General features: G+C 41.7%; 1 protein-coding gene across 4 annotated transcripts in view; it reads left to right on the forward strand.

Annotated features, from left to right (window-relative positions):
- The window catches only part of fbxw7 (F-box and WD repeat domain containing 7), a 361,222-nt gene that overhangs the window by 135,631 nt on the left and 204,982 nt on the right, over window positions 1-20,609 (forward strand). The window lies entirely within an intron of this gene.

Here is a 20,609-nt window from a genome sequence, read left to right on the forward strand (position 1 = left end):
TCTGGACACTTAAAAACTTAAGCTCTGACCCTTTCTACTTGACGTAAACAGGGGCGTGTTCCCCTTTACGTTTCCTGAAGTCGATGACAACCTCCTTTGTTTTTTTGACATTGAGGGAGAGATTATTGTTGCTGCACCAATTCACCAAATTCTCTATCTCATTCCTCTACTCTGTCTTGTCGTTGTTTGAGATCTTGCCCACTACAGTGGTGTCATCAGCACACTTAAAAATCGAATTGGAGGGGAATTTGGCCACACAGTCATGGTTGTATAAGGAGTATGGTAAGGGGCTGAGAACACAGCCTTGTGGACACCGGTGTTGAGGATGACCTTGGAGGAGGTGTTGTTGCCTATCCATACTGATTGCGGTCCTCCAGCACCTCCCCTGTATCTAGCGAGGATTGGAAAACCATCTTCCGAGTATCTGCTGTCTTCTCTTTGACTTCCTTCAGCAGCCTCGGAAACAATCCATCTGGCCCTGGTGACTTATCAATTTCGAAGGATTGAAATCGTTTGAGTACTTCCTCTCTATGATTATCCTTTCAAATGTCTCGCAGTGTTCCTTCTGGACTATATCTGCATCATCCCTTCCCTTTATAAACACTGAGACAAAATATTCATTTAAAACCCTTTCCACAACCTCCGGACCTATACACAAGCCCCTTCTTCATCACTGATGGATCCTACTTTTTCCTGTTAGATTCTTTTATTCAGTAAAAACTATCAATCTGACTTGGGTACAGACAGCCCAACACCATTTAATTTTGACCCCCATCCCTCCTTATTTTATATTTTCCATGTGATAATAATGAGGTAATGATCAGGTTTCCTCCAGGTATTCCGCTCAGTTGCCTGTCTTTCGTCGGAATCTGGATTAATGCCCCATCTTTAGTTATTGTCCTGTATGTCCAATAAAGTATATTCTTAAAGCATTTTCCCTGACAGCATAAATTCTTATCTTGATCTATCTTAAAAGGTAGCTTAAAGTACCTATTTTGCAACTTTATTAATACTACCAATCTTTCAAAATCTAAGCCATTATTTATTTTCTATTGCAGTGATTTGTAATGTACTCCAAATACGTCAATAGATTCTTTATTAAATATATTGAGATAGATTCTCAGGGTACTATCAGTGTACACTTTCTTTTCTTTATAGCTTTGAATTTCCTCAGCATTTATGCGGGCATAAGCTGGATGACCTGGGGGGAAAATGGTGGGGCTGGCCATACTGCTTCATGGTATTAGATGTATTTATATTTAATAAATATATTCACTTATACAGTGACATTATAAGATATGTTATTATGCAAGTTAGCCAATAATTTGCACCCTAACAACACTGCTGGCAAGAGATGGCCCTGCATCAGTGGCGTCCAACATTCCTGTGGGTTGGGAGTTATTTTTCCTGATGTAGTAAATAACAAAATGATTAATTGCATTTTGCAAATCCTAAATTAATAAACTTACAAAGGAAAAAGTACCTTCACAGCAATTTTTCCCTACTATCATTTCAGTTGGGTGCCTCAGCATGCCTCGTCTTCAGTGTGGTGATAACTGTTGCCTGAGGAAGTATCATGAGTTGGGAAAGCAGGTGATTGGAAATGTTATTTCACTGAATAAATGTCTGCACTCAGGCTGGGAAAAAATGAATAAAATGTCATCCATCCTTTTTTCTACCGTCTTTAATTCTATGAACTTATTTCTAATGTATTGCACATTTACACATAAACACAAATCCTGATACATTTATACTCTTCCCATTTTCTTATTTTGCAAATTTTTAAACCCCTCCCATCCTGGCCTATTCTATTCCTTGCCAACGTTAAGATAATTATTTGAACAGCCTTTCTCCATTACTACTAATTTCCCACAAGCCCACGCATATTCAAATAAGTGGAACTCTCTCCTCTATGCTCGATGAAGCTTTCTACATTTTCCTGCTTGTAGAGGTATTGAGAGTCTTTCTGTCTATCAGCTTTATTTGCCCTAGAGCTTGTCCCAATAGCCTGTGAATTTTAAACTACAATTTATACCACATTTCTAGGCATCCAGTGCATATAATCAGTTCCCCTCTACCCCTTTGAATGCATACAGTGAGTAAATTTGATTATTATACTTTGCACTTCAGTCAGGAATACAGAGTGCAGCTTCTTAAACTCCTGCTGAAAGGCTTTCATTTGTGGTGGTCTGTATGGGAATCATTTGGTTTTCTTTGGGTCCCTTCTCCTGCCAAGGATTGGATGCAGTATTGGCGTAGTTTCTTTTACCATGAGCAACAGCACTTTTTGATGGTTTCACTGCTAATCGTGGGATAATAACTGGTAAGGTTTCAATCATAACTGAGGACTCTGGCTGCAAATCCACTTTGTCAGAAGAGTGTCCTGGATGAGTCACACTTCCTGCTGATGATTCCCTTTAGAGTCATTGTCCTTTTGCTGGGACTATTTGCCTGTTCTGTTGTTCCAGATTTCCTGTACAAAGAGGATTGATGTCCCCTTTTTAAAAAAAATCATTCATGGGATGTAGGTATTGCTGGCTGGACCAGGATTTATTGTCCATCCCTACTTGCGCTTCAAAAGATGGTGGTGAGTTGTCTTCTTGAACTGCTGCAGTCCCTGAGGAGCAGGTATTGTGGAAGTGAAAATGCTCAAATTTTAAAAAGTCATGCCATTTACATGTGCTTACCGAAGGTCTTTCTCCCTTTACCCAGCCTTCCCTTCTGATTCGTATGTTAGCCAGTACTGTAAACGATTTTTTTTAGGAGCTGACCCTCTTTAAGTTTGCTGTCATCACCCCTCGCAAAAAAAACACTTGTTCTCACCTTGCAAAACTATCTTACAATCTCCAACCTCCCTCTCACCTTCAAAATCCTTGCCCTTGCTGTTGCCTCCCAAAAACCATTTCCATTTTTCCTGGAACCCTTGAGTTTGAAGCTCCTTTTATTCAGGTTTCCATCTTGCCACTGAGTCAAAATGATTCTTATTAAGGTCACAAATGCCATCAATTGTGACTGGAAATGGTAAACCTTCCCTCATTGTCCTTCTCGACCTGCCTTTGGCACAGTTGACCACACCATTCTCCTCTAATACTTTCCTGCTTCCATTTGGATGGACTGCTGTTGCTCGGTTTCATTCTTACCTATCCATTTGTATCTAGGGAATCATTTGCAATGGGTTCCCTTCCTGCTTCAGCATTATTACCTTTGGTGTGCCTCCAAGAATCTATCCTTGGTCCCTTCCAATTTCTCATCCACATGATGCCTCTCAATGATATGTTGAAAACATAGCATTAGTTTCACATGTACACTGTACACATCACCACCACCTCCCTTGACTCCTCCATTGTTGCTAAATTAGAAGGCTCATTATCCAGTGCTGGATGAGCCAGCAATCTTCTCCAGTAATTTCCCCGCCACTGATGTAAGGCTCACAGGCTTGTAATTTCCCGGATTGTCTGTTCTGCCCTTCTTAAACAGAGGAACAATGTTAGTTACTCTCCAATCCTCTGGTATCTCGCCCATGGCTAAAAAGGATACAAAGATTCTGGCCAAGGTCTCAGCGATTTCATTCCTTGCCCCTCTCAGTATTCTGGGATAGATCCTATCTGGCCCTGGGGACTTGTCCACCTTAATGCTTTTCAAAACCTCCAATGCCTCCTCTCTTTTTACCTCAACATGTCTTAGAGTACAACATCCTCCTTTCTACACTCACCATTCATCACATCCTTCTTTGTGAATACTGATGCAAAGTACTCGTTAAGGGTTAAGGACCTAACCCACTTCATCTGGCTCCACACACACATTCCCTCCACTATCCTTGAGTGGACCTAAGCTTTCTTTAGCCTCCCTCTTCCTCCTTGTATATGCATAAAAAGTCTTAGCATTCTCCTTAATCCTGCCTGCCAAGGACATGTCATGGCCCCTTTTTTTCCCCCTCCTAAGTCCCCATTTAAGCTCTTTCCGACTACCTTTGTATTCCTCAACAGCCTTATCCATTTTTAATTTCCTGAAATTTATGTATGCCCTTAAGCTCATAATCTCTCTTATGTTCCAGGGTTCCTGAATCTTGCCATCAATATCCTTCATTTCTACAGGGACATACTTGTCCTGAATTGTTAACAACTGACTTTTAAACAACTCCCACATATTGGATGTGGATTTATCTTCAAACAGCCGCCCCCAGTCTACATTCCTTAGCTTCTGCCTAATACTGTCATAGTTAGCCTTCCCTAGTTTAGTACTTTCACTCTGGCACTTCTATCTTTTCTGCAAGTATTGAAACTTATAGAATTGTGATCACTGTTCCCAAAATGGTCCCCCACTGAGGCATCAACCACCAGTCTGGATTCATTTCCCAGACCAGATCTAAGATAGCCCTTTGCCAAGTTGGACTATCTACATATTGCCTTAAGAAGCACTCTTGGACGCACAGAACAAACTCTGCCCCGTCCAAGACCTGGCACAAAAGGAATCCCAGTCGATGTTGCGGAAGTTAAAATTGCCCAGTGCAACAATCCTGTGGTTGTGTTGAGAGATTGCAGAGCCCTGAAATGCAAAGAGATCTGTTTTTCAAGTGCATGAATCACAAAAATGTTAGTATGCAGATACAGCAGAAAGGTAATGGAATGTTGATGTTTATTAAGGAAAATTGAATACAAAAACAGGGGAGTTATTTTTCAGTTATTTAGGGCATTTGTAAGTACTGAGTACAAATTTGGGGTACTGAGTACAATTTTGTTCTCCTTATTTAAGGAAGGATGCAAATGTATTGGAAGCAGTTCAGAGAAAGTTTACTCAACTAATACCTGGAGTTGGCAGTGTTGATTTAGCTTGTAGTTGCTGGGCTCAGCTTTACACCCTTTTTTTGAACCGACATGAGACATTTATAGTTTTGTAGTCCTATGACTACACCCCTGAGTCTAAGAAAGATTGGGAAAATTATGGCCAGTGCCTTTGCAATTTCCGCACTAATTTCCCTCCAAACCCTTGGTGCATCTTATCTGTTCCTGGTGTCATACCAATTTTAAATACAGCTGGTCTATCTCATGCCCTCTTCCTTTTCAATTTTGAATCCTTCAAGTGTCAGAATTACCTCCTCTTTCACCACAACCTGGAAAGCAACATCTTCGCTGCAAAGTATTCAATCAATACCTTGGCTCTGCCCCCTGCTTCCGTGCATAAATTTTCTTTTTGGCCTGTAATTGGCCCCATCCCTCATTTTACCACTGTTACTATTCATATGCCCATTTGGATTCCCTTTTTGTGCCAGCTGTCAGCCTCTTTTCATATTAAGTCTTAGCTTCTCTACTTTGCTTTTTTACCTCCCCTCTGAATTGTACATAGCCTGATTCTTGGGTGTATTATCTATCTGACATTTGTCACAAATGTATTTTGTCATCTAGACAACTCTGGATTTGTTTATCCTACATTTCCCTTTCAAGAGAATATGCCTTGACTTTGCCCAAACTATCTTTTCCTTCAAGGTATCAAATTGTTCAGTTGCTGTTTTCCTGCGAACCTTTGACTGTTCCTTCATCAGGTGTCAGGTCACACACCCGACGAAGGAACAGCGTTTCTGAAAGCTTGTGGGTTTACTATCAAATAAACTGGTTGGACTTTAACCTGGTGTTGTGAGACTTCTTACTGTGTTTACTCCAGTCCAATGCCGGCATCTCCACATCTTTAGCTACTATCCTAGTCCAAACATGGATAATTGAAATCTTCCGTTCTAACTAGTCTAATTCTTTCATTTCAGAACCATAGAATACCTACAGAGCAGAAGGAGGCCATTTAGCCCATTGAATCTGTGCTGACTCTCCGCAAGAGTAATTTACCAAGGCCAAACTCCCCCCATTGTGCATTTACCATGGCTAATTCACCTAACCTGCACATCTTTGGACTGTGGGAGGAAACCGGAGCACCTGCAGATAATGGGAGAATGTGCAAGCTCCGCACAAGCAGTCACCCAAGGCTCGACCTGAATCAAATCTGGGTCCCTGGCGCCATGAGGCCGCAGTACCACCCTGTAATTCCCATGGAAATCTGATCGTCGGCATATTTCTCTTTAGTGGGAGCCTGTAGACTACACTATGCAATGTCATTGCACTCTTTTACTGCCTAAGCTCCCGCTAAGTATCCTTGACCTTCCTGGGACAATACTTCTCTCCAGCACTGCAATGCCAATACCATCAGCCCTCCACCTCCTCCCTTTGTTTTTCATCTTTCTGGAACAACTTGAATCCCAGGAATATTTAAAACCCAGTCTTACCTTTCTTTCAACCAGGTCTCTGTTACACCCCCAAGATCATAGTACATGACAGTCTGTACCTGTAACATGCAATCTTTATAGCCATTCTTCGTGTCTTCGCATACGTGTGTAGTAACATTGATTTTGCCTTTAATACATTCTCCTTTACTCAGAACTCATCTCATCTTTAAAATTAGTTTGTGTGATGTTGGTGTTGCTGGCCTGGCCAGCCTTAATTGCCCATCACTTGTTGCCTTTGAGAAGGTGGTAGTGATCTGCATTCTTGAATAGCTGCAGTCCACATAGTGTGGGTAAATCCACAGTGCTTTAGGGAAGAAGCTCCAGAACCTTGACCAGCGACAAATAAAGAAATGGTGATAATTTCCAAGTCAGGATGATGAGTGGTTTAGAAGTGCACTCTAGGTAGGAGTGCACCTATCTCTGCTGCCCTTGTCCTTCTAGTTGGTATGTAGTCATGGGTTTGGAAGGTGCTGTCTAAGGAGCCGTGGTGAGTTTCTGCAGTGCTTTTTATAGGTGGTATGCACTGCTGCCACTGTGCATTGTTGGTTGAAAATGCATATGTTTTTGGAAGGAGTGCCAGTCAAGCTGGCTGCTTTGCTCTGGATGGTGTCAAGCTTCTGCAAAGTTGGAGCTGCATGCATCCTGGTAAGTAGAGAGTATTCCATCACACTCCTGACTTGTGCCTTGAGAACCAAGGGATTGATTAAGAACGGGAAAATAAGGATGAGATGTGAAGGAATAGGACTTATAAAAGGTGAAGGGGGAAATGTCTGTGGGAACCGGTAGAAATGGCAACTTTGCCTCGGTATTCACAGTGGAAAATGATCTGGGTGGTTGTACTGCAGGTTTGCGGTGGACTGAAAAGATTGAGTATGTGGACGTTAAGAAAGAGGCTGCGTTGGAACTCTTAAATTCTATCAAGATAGATAAATTGCCGCGATCGGATGGGATGTACCCCAGGTTACTGTGGGAGGTGAGGGAAGAGATTGCAGAGCCTCTGGCGATGATCTTTGCGTCGTCAATGGAGATGAGAGAGGTTCCGGAGGATTGGAGGATTGCTGATGTGGTTCCTATTTTCAAGAAAGGGAACAGGGATAGCCCAGGAAATTACCAACCAGTGAGTCTGACCTCAGTGGTTGGTAAGTTGATGGAGAGGATCCTGAGGGACAGGATTTATGAACATTTAGAGAAGTTTAGTATCATCAAAAGTAGTCAGCACGGCTTTGTCAAGGGCAGGTCATGCCTTACGAGCCTAGTTGAGTTCTTTGAAAATGTGACTAAATGCATTGACGAAGGAAGAGCGGTGGATGTGGTTTATATGGACTTCAGCAAGGCATTTGATAAGGTCCCCCATGCAAGACTTCTTGAAAAAGTGAGGGGGCATGGGATCCAAGGGGCTGTTGCCTTGTGGATCCAGAACTGGCTTGCATGCAGAAGACAGAGAGTGGTTGTGGATGGGTCTTTTTCTGCATAGAGGTTGGTCATCAGTGGAGTGCCCCAGGGATCTGTTCTGGGACCCTTGCTGTTTGTCATTTTCATAAATGACCTGGATGAGGAAGTGGAGGGATGGGTTGCTAAGTTTGCCGATGACACGAAGGTTGGTGGTGTTGTGGATAGTCTGGAGGGATGTCAGAAGTTGCAGCGAAACATAGATAGGATGCAAGACTGGGTGGAGAAGTGGCAGATGGACTTCAACCCAGATAAATGTGTAGTGGTCCATTTTGGCAGGTCCAATGGGATGAAGGAGTATAATATCAAGGGTAAGACTCTTAGCAGTGTAGAGGATCAGAAGGATCTTGGGGTCCAGGTCCATAGGACTCTTAAATTGGCCTCGCAGGTGGAGGATGTGGTTAAGAAGGCATATAGTGTACTAGCCTTCATTAATCGAGGGATTGAGTTTAGGAGTCGGGAAATAATGCTGCAACTTTATACGATCCTTGTCAGACCCCACGTGAGTACTATGCGCAGTTCTGGTTGCCTCACCACAAGAAGGATGTGGAAACTATTGAAAGGGTGCAGAGGAGATTTACAAAGATGTTGCCTGGATTGGGTGGCATGCCTTATGAGGATAAGTTGAGGGAGCTAGGTCTTTTCTCCCGGAGAGACGAAGGATGAGAGGTGACCTGGTAGAGGTTTATAAGATGTTGAGAGGTATAGGTAGGGTGGATTCTCAGAGGCTATTTCCCAGGGCTGAAATGGTTGCTACGAGAGGAAATGGGTTTAAAGTGCTGGGCAGCAGGTACAGAGGAGATGTCAGGGGTAAGTTTTTCACTCAGAGGGTGGTGGGCGAGTGGAATCGGCTGCCGTCGGTGGTGGTGGAGGCGAACTCACTGGGGTCTTTTAAGAGACTTCTGGATGAGTACCTGGGATTTAATGGGATTGAGGGTTATAGATAGGCCTGATAGGTAGAGATATGATTGGCGCAACTTGTGGGCCGAAGGGCCTGTTTGTGTTGTAGTGTCCTATGTTCTGAAATGAAAAAAAGCTTACAGGGAATATTAAAACTGACTGTAAAAGTTTCTATACATATGTGAGAAGAAAAAGATTGGTGAAGACAAATGTAGGTCCCTCACACTCAGAATCAGGGGAATTTATAATAGGGTAAAAACAAATGGCTGGCCAAGTAAATATAAACTTTGGTCCTGTCTTCACAAAGGAAGGCACAAATAACATCAGAAATGTTGGGAGCACAGTTTAGCGAGAGAGAAGAACTGAAGGAAGTCAATATTAACAGAGAAATGGTGTTGGGAAAATTGATGGGATTGATGGCCACTAAATCCCCAGAACTTGATACTCTACATTTCAGAGTACTTGGAAACGTGGCCCGAGAAATAGTCGATGCATTGGTGGTCATCTTCCAAGATTCTATAGACTCTCTGATTGGAGAGTAACTAATGTAGCCACACTATTTAAAAAGAGACACAGAGAGGAAATGGGGAGTTATAAACCAGTCAGTCTGATGTTGGTAGTGGGGAATATTCCAGAGTTCTTGATCAAAATTTTCATAGCAGGGCATTTGGTAAACAGTGGTAGAATCGGGCAGAGTCAGCATGGATTTATGAAAGGGAAATCATGCTTGATACATCTACTGGAATTCTTTGAGGATGTAACTAGTAGACTTGATGAAGGGGTGCCAGTAGATGTGGCTTATTTGGACTTTCAGAAGGCTTTCATCAAAATCCCACGTAAGAGATTAGTGTGTAAAATTAAAGCATCTGGAATTGGGGGTAGTGCATTGAGATGGATAGAAACTGGTTGGCAGACAGGAAACAAAGAACATGAATAACTGACTCATTTTCTGAGTGGCAGGCAGTGGCTAATGGGGTACTGCAGGGATCATTGCTGGAACCCCTGCTATTCACAATATGTATTAATGATTTAGGTGAAGGAACTAAATGTAATATCTCCAAATTTGCAGATGACTCAAAGCTGGGTGGAAGAATGAGCTATGAGGTGGAAGTAGAGATGCTTCATTGTGATTTGGATAAGCTGAGTGAGTGGCAATGTGCATGGCAGATGCAGTGTAACATGGATAAATGTAAGGTTGTCCATTTTGGTAGCAAAAGCAGAAAGGCAGCTTATTATCTGAGCGGCTATAAATTAAGAGGAACAATGTGGCTATCAATGGAGAGGGGAATGTGCAGTGAGACTTGGGCATCCTTGCTCATCAGTCGCTGAAGGTATACATGCAGGTGTAGCAGCCAATAAAGAAGCGAATGGTCCATTGGCCTTCATACAGAGAGGATTTAAGCACAGAAGCAGGGATGTCTTGCAATTATATAAGGCCTTGGTGATGCCACATCTGGGATATTGTGTGCAATTTTGATCTCCTTATTTAAAAAAGGAATAAAGAGAGAATGCAGCAAACATTTACCAGACTGATTCCTAGGATGGTAGGACTGACTTGTGAGGAGAGATTGAGTCAGTTAGGATTATATTTGCTGAAGTTTAGAACAGCAAAGGAGGATCTCATAGAAACCTTTAAAATTCTAACAGGTTTAAACAGGGTAGATGTGGGAAGGATGTCCCCGATGATGAGGGAGTCCAGAACCAGGGGTCATAAGGACATGAGGTAAATTTCTTCACACAGACAGTGGTGAGCCTGTGGAATTCACGGCCAAGGAAGGCAATTGAGGCCAAAATGTTGTATGTTTTCAAGGAGGACATAGCTCTTGAGACAAAGGGCATCAGTGGATGTGGGGTAAAGGCAGAATCAGGGTATTGAGTTGGATGATCAGCCATGATCATAATGAATGGTGAAGTTGGCTTCAAGGGTAAAATGGCGTACTCCAGTTCCTAATTTTCTACATTTTTATGTTCCCATGTAGATAGTGAATAGGCTTTAGGGAGTCGACAGGTGAATTGCTCACCGCAGAATTCCTAACCTCTGACCTGCTCTTGTAGCCATAGTAATATATGGAGACTCCAGTTCTATTTTTGGTCAGTCGTAACCCATAGGGGATTTAGCAATGTGATGATGGCAGCTTTGGAAGAAAGGGGGATACTACCTGAGGACCAATAATCATTTACAATATCAGCTTACATGATGGCCAAGAAGGTGGTTAGTCAATAGTTCAGTAAGAAACAGGCTGAGGGAGCAGATGACAAGATGAGCTTGGAAAGGACGCAGGGAGATGTGAGAGAAACTAGAGGAGGATGCCAGTTCAGTGATGGGTGGGAGGATTGTTTGAGAAAGTTTGATTTTGTTTAAAAGATAGATACTTGGAAAGTAAACTTGTAAGAAATTGGTGTAACTGCCATTCCTTATGAAAATTGCAGGGCTTGATTGGCGGAACAGCCGCCACCTTTTTCATGTCCCTTTGCTAAGTTAAAGTAGAATTTGCAGTAATAGTTGTCTAAGCAACTCTTATTTATAGATCAACAAAAATGGAGTGATATCTACAGACTGGTTCTCAGTAATTAGGGCTGTGAATTATTGAGCTGTTTTAGTAGTAAGTACTGCTGCGTAAGCCAGGTTTCTTTCTTGTGTTACCATGGTTTTGAAGTTTTAATTGCAGAAGAAGTCATTAGCAAATTCCTAGTATGCAGTTTTCTTGAAAAATAGACATAATCGAGATCATGTACTGAATTAAACATCTTGAAATTTTGAGTTTAACCACCATAAGCCAGTGATGGGCAACCTCGTAATCCATCCTTTATCTCAGTGGACCATAAGGTTGAAATTGGGGTTAGTAATCATAATTCCATGAATAAGATTACATACATTTAATAAATGCTGAATATTTCATAATGACTTGTAGAAAATAATATGTATTGTATATATTGATAGAATTATCATCAACTTCAAATGATAAAAGCAAAATAAATATTTTGGATGCTGAGTGAGTACATGGTTTTCACAGTCAGTGTTATGTGCAATCAAAATGCACCTTCACTTGACCTCGTTTTACGTGCATATCACTTCAGTTGTACTTGTGGGGAAAAAAATGAACGAAAATCAGCAGAATGTGGGTAGCAGTCAATAAAACGTCTTGTAGGCTGCGCTCAGAACTCAAATAGGCCACATGTAACCTAACATCAACATTTTAACTGCTTATTTCTATGACTTGTATTCAGTTAGTGTATTTGATAATTGAAAAGCAGAACACTGTCCACTGGAATACTGAAAAACAGTAACTACTGAAAATATTTTATAAAAGGTCATCAACCTGAAATGTTGGGCAGGATTATTCTGACAAAATAAAATGTAGCAAAGAAAAAATAAATCAATTTGTCCATAAAATTAGTTAATGTCTCTCCTGACAAAGAGAGAAATGCATGTCTCAGTGCAAGGATCAAAGCTCATTCATGGGGCACTGGCATCAGCACTGGGGAAAGCAGGATCTGTACCATTAGGACAGTTTATACCTGAAAATGGTCCTGACAATTTTTTGGGTCACATCTTGTGAAAGGGTACCATTCAATTTATGATCTTGGTTCTCATCAAGTTGACTGCTTTCTTGTCAATGCACAAGGATGACATGAGAAACAATTTGAATCTCAACTTGGGAATGGAAAATGCTCTCCGATGAAGTGGTTTCACCTCAGGCAACAACTCTTGAGGTTAATTTTGACATGAGTTAAAATATATCTGATGTTTGGGTATAAACTTTTTAAAAGGGAAATGTCAAAGGAGTGCATCAAGAACTTAAATGATTCATTTGAGGCTAGATTGAGTTTACTAAACATTTTAGTACAAATATACCTAGGAAATTAATACAAGCTTCTAAATGAAATACAAAGTGAAGTGAAGAAAAAAATATTGGGCAAAAGGTGAAGGAGATCACAATGACCAGAAAGGAGTACTTGAAAAGGAGACAAAGAATGGAGAAATGGAATGAGGCTTGCATCAGATCATACTCTTGCCTTTTAATCAGAAGGTTCAGAAATAGAAATTCCAATTTGAGCTTGTAATTTGGGCTGACACGACTGAAAGTGTTTTGCATTTTTTGGATGAGATGTTAAACTGAGGCCCTCTCAACTATATACCAGAGATCCCTCAGGGTGGCATGGTGGCACAGTGGTTGGCACTGTTGCCTCACAGCGCCAGGAACCCAGATTCCGTTCTGGCCTTGGGTGGCTATGGAGCTTGCATGTACTCCCCAAGTGGGTTTCCTCTGGGTGCTCTGGTTTTCTCCCATACCCCAAACATGTGCAGATTAGGTGGATTACTAAATTACCTCTTAGTGTCATGGGGATTAGTGGGGTAAATAGATGGGGGTTGCAGGAATAGAGCTTGGGTGGGATTGTTGTCGGTGCAGACTCGATGGGCCAAATGGCCCCCTTCTGAATTGTAGGGACTCTACGATTCTATGATTAATCAAAGTTTTATAAAGGGGGTATCCAGTGTCATAAAATCATAGAATCCTTACAGAGAAGGCCATTCAACCCATTGAGCCTGCACCGACAGCACTCCCAGCCAGACCCTATCCCCATAATCCCACATATTTACCCTGCTAATCCCCCTGACACTAAGGTTGATTTTGCGTGGTCAGTCAACCTGTCAATCAGTCTAACCCACACACCTTTATACTGTGGAAGGAAACTGGAACACCCGGAAGAAACCCATGTTGACATAGGGACAGCATGCAGACTCTGCAGCCACCCAAGGAGCAAATTGAATCCCGGTCCCTGGCGCTGTGAGGCAGCAGTGCTAAATGCTGTGCCACCATGGCTAGAATTTTTCCTTCAACCAACATATAAAATACATGACCGTCATTTTTTATTTAAATTGTGGGTTTGCTGTTTGCAAAATGGCTGCTGCATTTCCTACATTACAATGTAAAATCTTTGTAGTGACTTGGAGGTTATGAAGGACATGATACAAATGCAAAGTCTTTCTCTTCAATTGCCAAATGACTTTGAGCTGCAGTTATTAAATACAAACTGCAAGTAATTCTTCTAGATCTATTCCTTTTAAAAGATTATCAAGCTAGAAATTAAATTGCTTTAAGGATGCAATGAGGTTGCTTGAACAAAGGGGAGTACGATAGGATGAGGGCAAAGTTGGCTAATGTAGACTGGGAGCGCAGACCAGTTGGCAGGACAGCTGAGGAATGGTGGAGGATTTTTAAGGAGATTTTTCTCAGTACTCAGCAAAAGTATATTCCAGTGAAAACGAAGGAATGTAAGAAAAGGGATAGCCAGCCATGGATAACTAAGGAAATAAAGGAGAGTATCAACTTAAAAACCAATGCATTCAGAGTGACCAAAATTAGTAGGGAACTAGAAGATTGGGAAAGCTTTGAAAAACAACAAAGAACTACTAAGAAAGCGATAAAGAAAGGAAAGATAGATTATGAAACTAAACTAGCACAAAATATAAAAACTGATTTAAAAAAAAAAGTTTTTACAAATATATAAAACGGAAAAGAGTGGCTAAAGTAAATGTTGGACCCTTAGCAGATAAGGAGGATTTAATAATGGGAAACGGAGAAATGGCCGAGGCCTTAAACAAGTTTTTTGTGCTGGTCTTCATGGTAGAGGACACACATAGCGTACCAATAATTGATGGTCATGGGACTGTAGGGGGTGAAGATCTTAAAACGATTACTATTACTAAAGAGGTAGTGCTTGTAGGCTAATGGGATTAAAGGTAGACAAGTCCCTGTATCCGGATGGAATGCATCCCAGGGTACGAAAAGTAATGGCAGATGCGTTAATTGTAAATTATCAAAATTTGCTGGACTCTGGGGAGGTGCCAGCTGATTGGAAAACAGCTAACGTAACGCCACTGTTTTTAAAAAAGGAGGTAGATAAAAGGCGGGTAACTACAGGCCAGTTAGCTGAACGTCTGTAATTGGGGAAAATGCTGGAATCTATCATTAAGGAAGAAATAGCAGGACATCTGAGAAAGAATGGTTCAATCAAGCAGACGCAGCATGGATTCATGAAGGGAAAGTCATGTTTGCCGAATTTACTGGATTTTTATGAAGATGTAACGAATGTGGTTGACAGAGGAGAACTGGTGGATGTGTTTTTAGATTTCCAGAAAGCATTTGATAAGGTGCCTCACAAAAGGTTGCTGCATAAGATGAAGGTATACAGAGTTGGGGGTAAAGTGTTAGCGTGCATTGAGGATTGGCTATCTAACAGGAAGCAGAGAGTTGGAATAAATGGGTGCTTTTCTGTTGGCAGTTGGTGACCAGTGGCATGCCGCACGGATTGGTGCTGGGGCCTCAACTGTTTACCATATACATAGACGATCTGGAGAGGGGGGACCGAGTGTAGGGTAATAAAGTTTGCGGATGACACGAAGATGAGTGGGAAAGCAAATTGCGTGGAGGACGCGGAAAGACTGCAGAGAGATTTGGATAGGCTGAGTGAGTGGGCAAGGATCTGGCAGATGGAGTATGACGTTGGCAAGTGTGTGATTATCCACTTTGGAAGGAATAATAGTAAAATGGACTATTATTTAAATGGTGAAAAATTACAACATGCTACTGTGCAGAGGGACCTGGGGGTCCTTGTACATGAATCACAAAAACTCAGTTTGCAGGTGCAGCAGGTGATCAAGAAGGCAAATGGAATGTTGGCCTTTATCGCGAGAGGGATGGAATATAAAAGCAGGGAGGTCTTGTGGCAATTGTACAAGGTATTGGTGAGGCTGCAATTAGAGTACTGTGTGCAATTTTGGTCCCCTTATTTACGAAAGGATATATTGGCTTTGGAGGGAGTGCAGAGACAGTTAGCTTATGAGGAGAGATTGAGTAGACTCGGCTGTACTCGTTGGAGTTTAGAAGGCTGAGGGGAGATCTTGTAGAAACATATAATGAAGGGGCTACACAGGGTAGAAGCAGTGAGATTATTTCCACTTAGAATGGAAACAAGAACCAGAGGGCACAGCCTCAAAGTAAGGGGGAATCAATTTACAACAGAGTTGAGGAGGAACTTCTTCTCCCAGAGGATAGTGAATCTTTGGAATTCTGTGCCCATTGAAGCAGAGGAGGCTACCTCGTTAAATATATTTAAGTCACAGATAGATTTTTGACCAAATAAGGGAATTAAGGGTTATGGGGAGCAGGCGGGTAAGTGGAACTGAACCACTGTCAGATCAGCCATGAGCTTATTGAATGGCGGGGCAGGCTCGAGAGGCTAGATGGCCTACTCCTGCTCCTATTTCTTATGTTCTTATGAAGGCAGCATTACAACATTCAAAGCTGACACCTAAAGACACCTCTGGAAGTTGAAGAGTAAGTGGAAGGAAGAAAGTTTGAGAAATCTAACTAAATTCTGATCATCATGAGGTTTTTGAAGCCAGCTAAAACCAGGTTAAATAGACAAAACCCTCTTTGCAGAAAGAACATGAATTAACACTGCTCAAGTACGAATCCACAGCTGAATCTTTCCAGGCCATTCCCCATTACTCTGTTGTAGAATATATGGATCAACCACCACTGATGGGAGAACTACAAAAGGAATTAAACGCATGAAAAGCAATAAAGCTGGTGGTTTCAACTGTATTCCAGTTGAGATTTCAAAGCTGGTAGAAATTTGCTTATGTAAAGATTCCACGCACTCATTCTCAAGATTTACGAGGGAAAAATAACTCCTCATACCTGACTTCGGGAATGCGATAATTGTAACTATCTTCCAAGATGGAGGATAAATCATACTGTGGAAAGCTACTGAGGTATTTCCCGCTTGTTCATTGGGTAAGTCCTATCACCCATTCATCACTTGCCACCTGTGGTGGAGGAAGTCCTCCTAGTCTGGTTTTAGACATTTCAGAGAAACCTCTGAATATTCTTTGTTGCCTGGCAAATCCAAGAAAAGCGTTAAGAGCAACACCAGGAATTCATTACATTTATTAACTGGACCAAACCATTTGACTTTGTAAACTGTGGATTGTTGGTACAGCATAGGAACAGGCTCTTTGGCTCACCAAGTCTGTCCAACACAGATAAGAACATAAGAAATAAGAGCAGGAGTAGGCCATCTAGCCCTTCGAGCCTGCCCCGCCATTCAATAAGATCATGGCTGATCTGTCGTGGCTCAGTTCCACATTCCCGCCCTCTCCCCATAACCTTTAATCCCCTCTCTTATCAAAAACCCATCAACCTGCGTCTTAAAAATATTTAGCGAGGTAGCCTCCACCACTTCAACGGGCAGAGAATTCCAGAGATTCACCACCCTTTGAGTGAAGAAGTTCTTCCTCAACTCCGTTCTAAACCGCCCCCCCTTTATCTTGAGGCTGTGCCCCCTAGTCTTACTGTCCTTTCTGAGCGGGAAGAGTCTCTCCACTTCTGTCCTATCCATCCCATTCATCATCTTATACGTCTCAATGAGATCTCCCCTCATTCTTCTAAACTCTAACGAGTACAAGCCTAGTTTATTCAGCCTCTCCTCATAGCTCAACCCCCTCAACCCCGGTATCAGCCTAGTAAACCTCCTCTGCACTCCCTCCAAGGCCAATATATCCTTGCGTAAGTACGGCGCCCAAAACTGCACACAGTACTCCAGCTGCGGCCTCACCAATGCCCTATACAGCCGCAGCAAGATCTCCCTACTTTTATATTCAATCCCCCTCGCTATGAAGGCCAGCATCCCATTAGCCTTCCTGATCACCTGCTGCACCTGCAAGCTGGGTTTTTGCGACTCATGCACAAGGACCCCGAGGTCCCTCTGCACTGTCGCCTGCTGCAGTTTTTCGCCACGTAAGTAATAATCCTTCCTACCATTATTCCTACCAAAGTGGACCACCTTGCACTTGCCAACATTAAATTCCATTTGCCAGTTCCTGGCCCATTCGCTAATGTTCTTGCCTCTATATGGTCCATATCTCTCTATTCCCTGCCTCGAACGTTGTTATAGAACCTGCTTCCACAGATTGTGCTGCAAAGATTTGGATGTCCAAGAAACTTTTGTTTTCAATTCTTTCATGGAATTTAGGCTCATTGGTTAGGGCAGCATTTACTCACATTCCTAATTGCCCTTGGGAACCGCTGCAGTGTAACTACACCCACAGTGTTGTTAGGGAGGGAGTCTAAGATTTTGACCCAATGATAGTGAAGAAACAGAGTTTTATCTCTAAGTCAGGATGGTCTTTGGTTTTGAAGGGGACTTGCAGGTGATGCATCTGCTGCCCTTGTCCTGCTGGGTGATAAAAGTCGCAGATTTAAAAGTGTTGTGAAAGAAGCCTTGCTTTGTGATCTTATGACCGCAGCTGTTGAGTTGGAGGTCCAAAACAGCCACCTTCAAAATCTGAATTGCATCCAGCAAGACTGTGATATCCATCATACTAATTACCATTTACCTGATGGTGGCTATTCACCTCAAAGATCAACTGCCCTCTGGTGTCAGTATTAATTACTGCCTAGATGCGAAACTGTGACCCCAGTCACCTTCATGCAAAAATGAAACTGACCACCATAGACATGCATAATCTACAGTTTGTGGGTGACTGCAGTGTTATTGCCCCCTCTGCGCTTGCTTTGCAAGCCGTTCTTGATCTCTCAATTCTGCACACAAGCAACTTGGCCTGTTCTTGAATGTTGTTTGAGAGACTCAGAGCAGTGACTCATATTATCCTCAAGATGAGAAACTGTCAATGATGATTGTTACGTAACTATAAGAAAAGTACTCTCGTCTAGCTCCTCAAAGCTTTTCAAAAAGTCCATGTTGAGTACCAGGGTAGGGAAAATGTCAGGCTCAGCAAAAGCATGGAATGGAGTGCCCAGGATTGGTTTAAATAAGCAAGCTGAACAATGAAATATAGAATGTGTAAATTTGCAAATGATATCAGCTGTGGGCACTTGTCTCTGATACATCAACCATGAAAATGCAAAAAAACTGAGAAGCTGAGCCCAGAAAAAAACAGATGAAGTACATTTCAGACTACTGCATTTAAAAGAAAGTGACACGCTTTTGACAGAGATAAAAGTGAAGTAGCAAATTTTGGTAGAAAGAGTAAGAAGATCATTACTTTGAAAGTGCAAGTCTTGGTGAGGTGGAGGCACAAGGGGAACTCAGAGTACAAATAGACCAGTCATGACAAGGTGCACCACAGGTTGTTGTAACAATGCCATTGAAAAAAGCACACACGCTATGCCTAGAGGGACAGAATTGAAAGATAGGGAAGTTATGGTAAGGAAGTATCAAACTATAGCTTAGACTATGCTTTAGTACTGCATGCAGTTCTGGTCAGCATATTGCAAAGAGGATAGAAAGACACTGCTGAGGGTGTAAAAAAGATTTGCAAGGGTTATGCTGGAAATGAGTGGGCATACACTTCCGCAAAGGATTGATGGGCTGTTTTCCTGCTTGGATACTGAATGGCATGTTTCTGCATAGTTTTTCTTTGCATAATCCTATTGCAATTATGAGGTTTATAAAATTATATTTTGGGACTTTCATTTCAAATTTAGGGTCAGAGAATGAGGTTATAACTTGTTCTGCAGCCTGTCTGATACTAAGCCTGGAGGCTTGATTGTTAGAGATTATTTTCCTGAAAATAAGGTGCAAGTTATTTGAACTTGGAGACTGAGTCTCCTAAAGTCCCAGTAAAGTATCAGGTTGTAAACAGTTGTTTGAACTATCATTTCCTTGTCAGGATGAAAGGAAGTTGGGATCGAGGATGGCTAATTAGCATTTTTTTCTGGATGCAATGGTACATTGTTTCACTGGGGTATTTCACATCATGGGGGCAGAGGAAGTCATTTTTGAGATCAAATTACCAACTTCCCTGCAAATCTGTGATAATGTCAGATAAACAGCAGAGAGAAGAGATCACTTGGCTTACTGTAGCTGGATGTGGGAGGAGTCGAAAAGACTAATTTCGTGACCACCTAAAGGTTCTGGGAGATGCATCCTGGCATGGCCAAGGGGAAAAAGGCTCATTGGAATGCTTTATTGCTGATGAATGAGCAGTGCTGTGAAAGCTCGTGATTCTACATAAACCTGTTGGACTTTAACCTAATGTTGTGAGACTCCTTACAGCATCTGTGGAGATAGAATTAATATTTTGAGTTGAATATAACTCTACTTTGGATCCCTGCAATGTTGGGAAGACCTTATGGATTAACATGCGATCCTTAATGAACAGGTTGTTGTAGATGGATGGCTTAGATGGGCCAAATGGCTTTCTTCATTTGTATGAATCTTTTGATCTTGAAATCAGAAAGCAATAGTAAATGTTGATTTTAAAATATTTAATATCCCTGCATCTGAATAGATGGGCAAACTTGAACCATCCTAAAAAGATGTGCACCCTTTTTCCTTCATGGGCCATGGCATGATTGAAGCATTCTGTTTACAAAATTGTGCATTGACAAGATCATGAATCAGCTGCCTAACATTACAAATACTTAGTTGATGAACTGCAGACTTTACGCTTTATTGTGCTCCTTGGATGCACAGTGCATTGTAATCAATACTTTGCTGTGATTTATTAAAATCCAAGCTGGCGACTTGACAAATGTCAAGTGTTGGTCAGTTAGTTCCTTGGAGGCAAAGGGGTTGAGTAATTATTATCAAAGTGGGTGGGTTTGATTGCTATTGTATTCTTCTTAATGCGTACTTTCAAAGGATTTATTTTTGAGGAACCCCCTTTGTTGTAATTTGTTCTGGGAGATGTACTAGAAAGTTTGCCAGAAAATTTAATGCCATAAATGCACAGAATTTCCTTTTGTGGTGGAAAACATTTCAAAACGTTGTCAAAGTGGTATGCAGTGATTTGTTTGCTCCAAAAGATTTTTAAAAAGCCAGCAGTTTAATTTCAACTTTTAAAAAAAATTCAAGAATATATTGCCTTATCTTGGATATTCTGCACCTAGCCCTTAAAAACTAGGGACACATAACCAAAATTAACCATCCTCACAATAGTCACTGTTTTCAGCACTAA

This window comes from Carcharhinus amblyrhynchos, chromosome 1, assembly GCF_965287045.1.
Source record: "Carcharhinus amblyrhynchos chromosome 1, sCarAmb.v2.hapA, whole genome shotgun sequence".
Taxonomy (NCBI): Eukaryota; Metazoa; Chordata; class Chondrichthyes; order Carcharhiniformes; family Carcharhinidae; genus Carcharhinus; species Carcharhinus amblyrhynchos.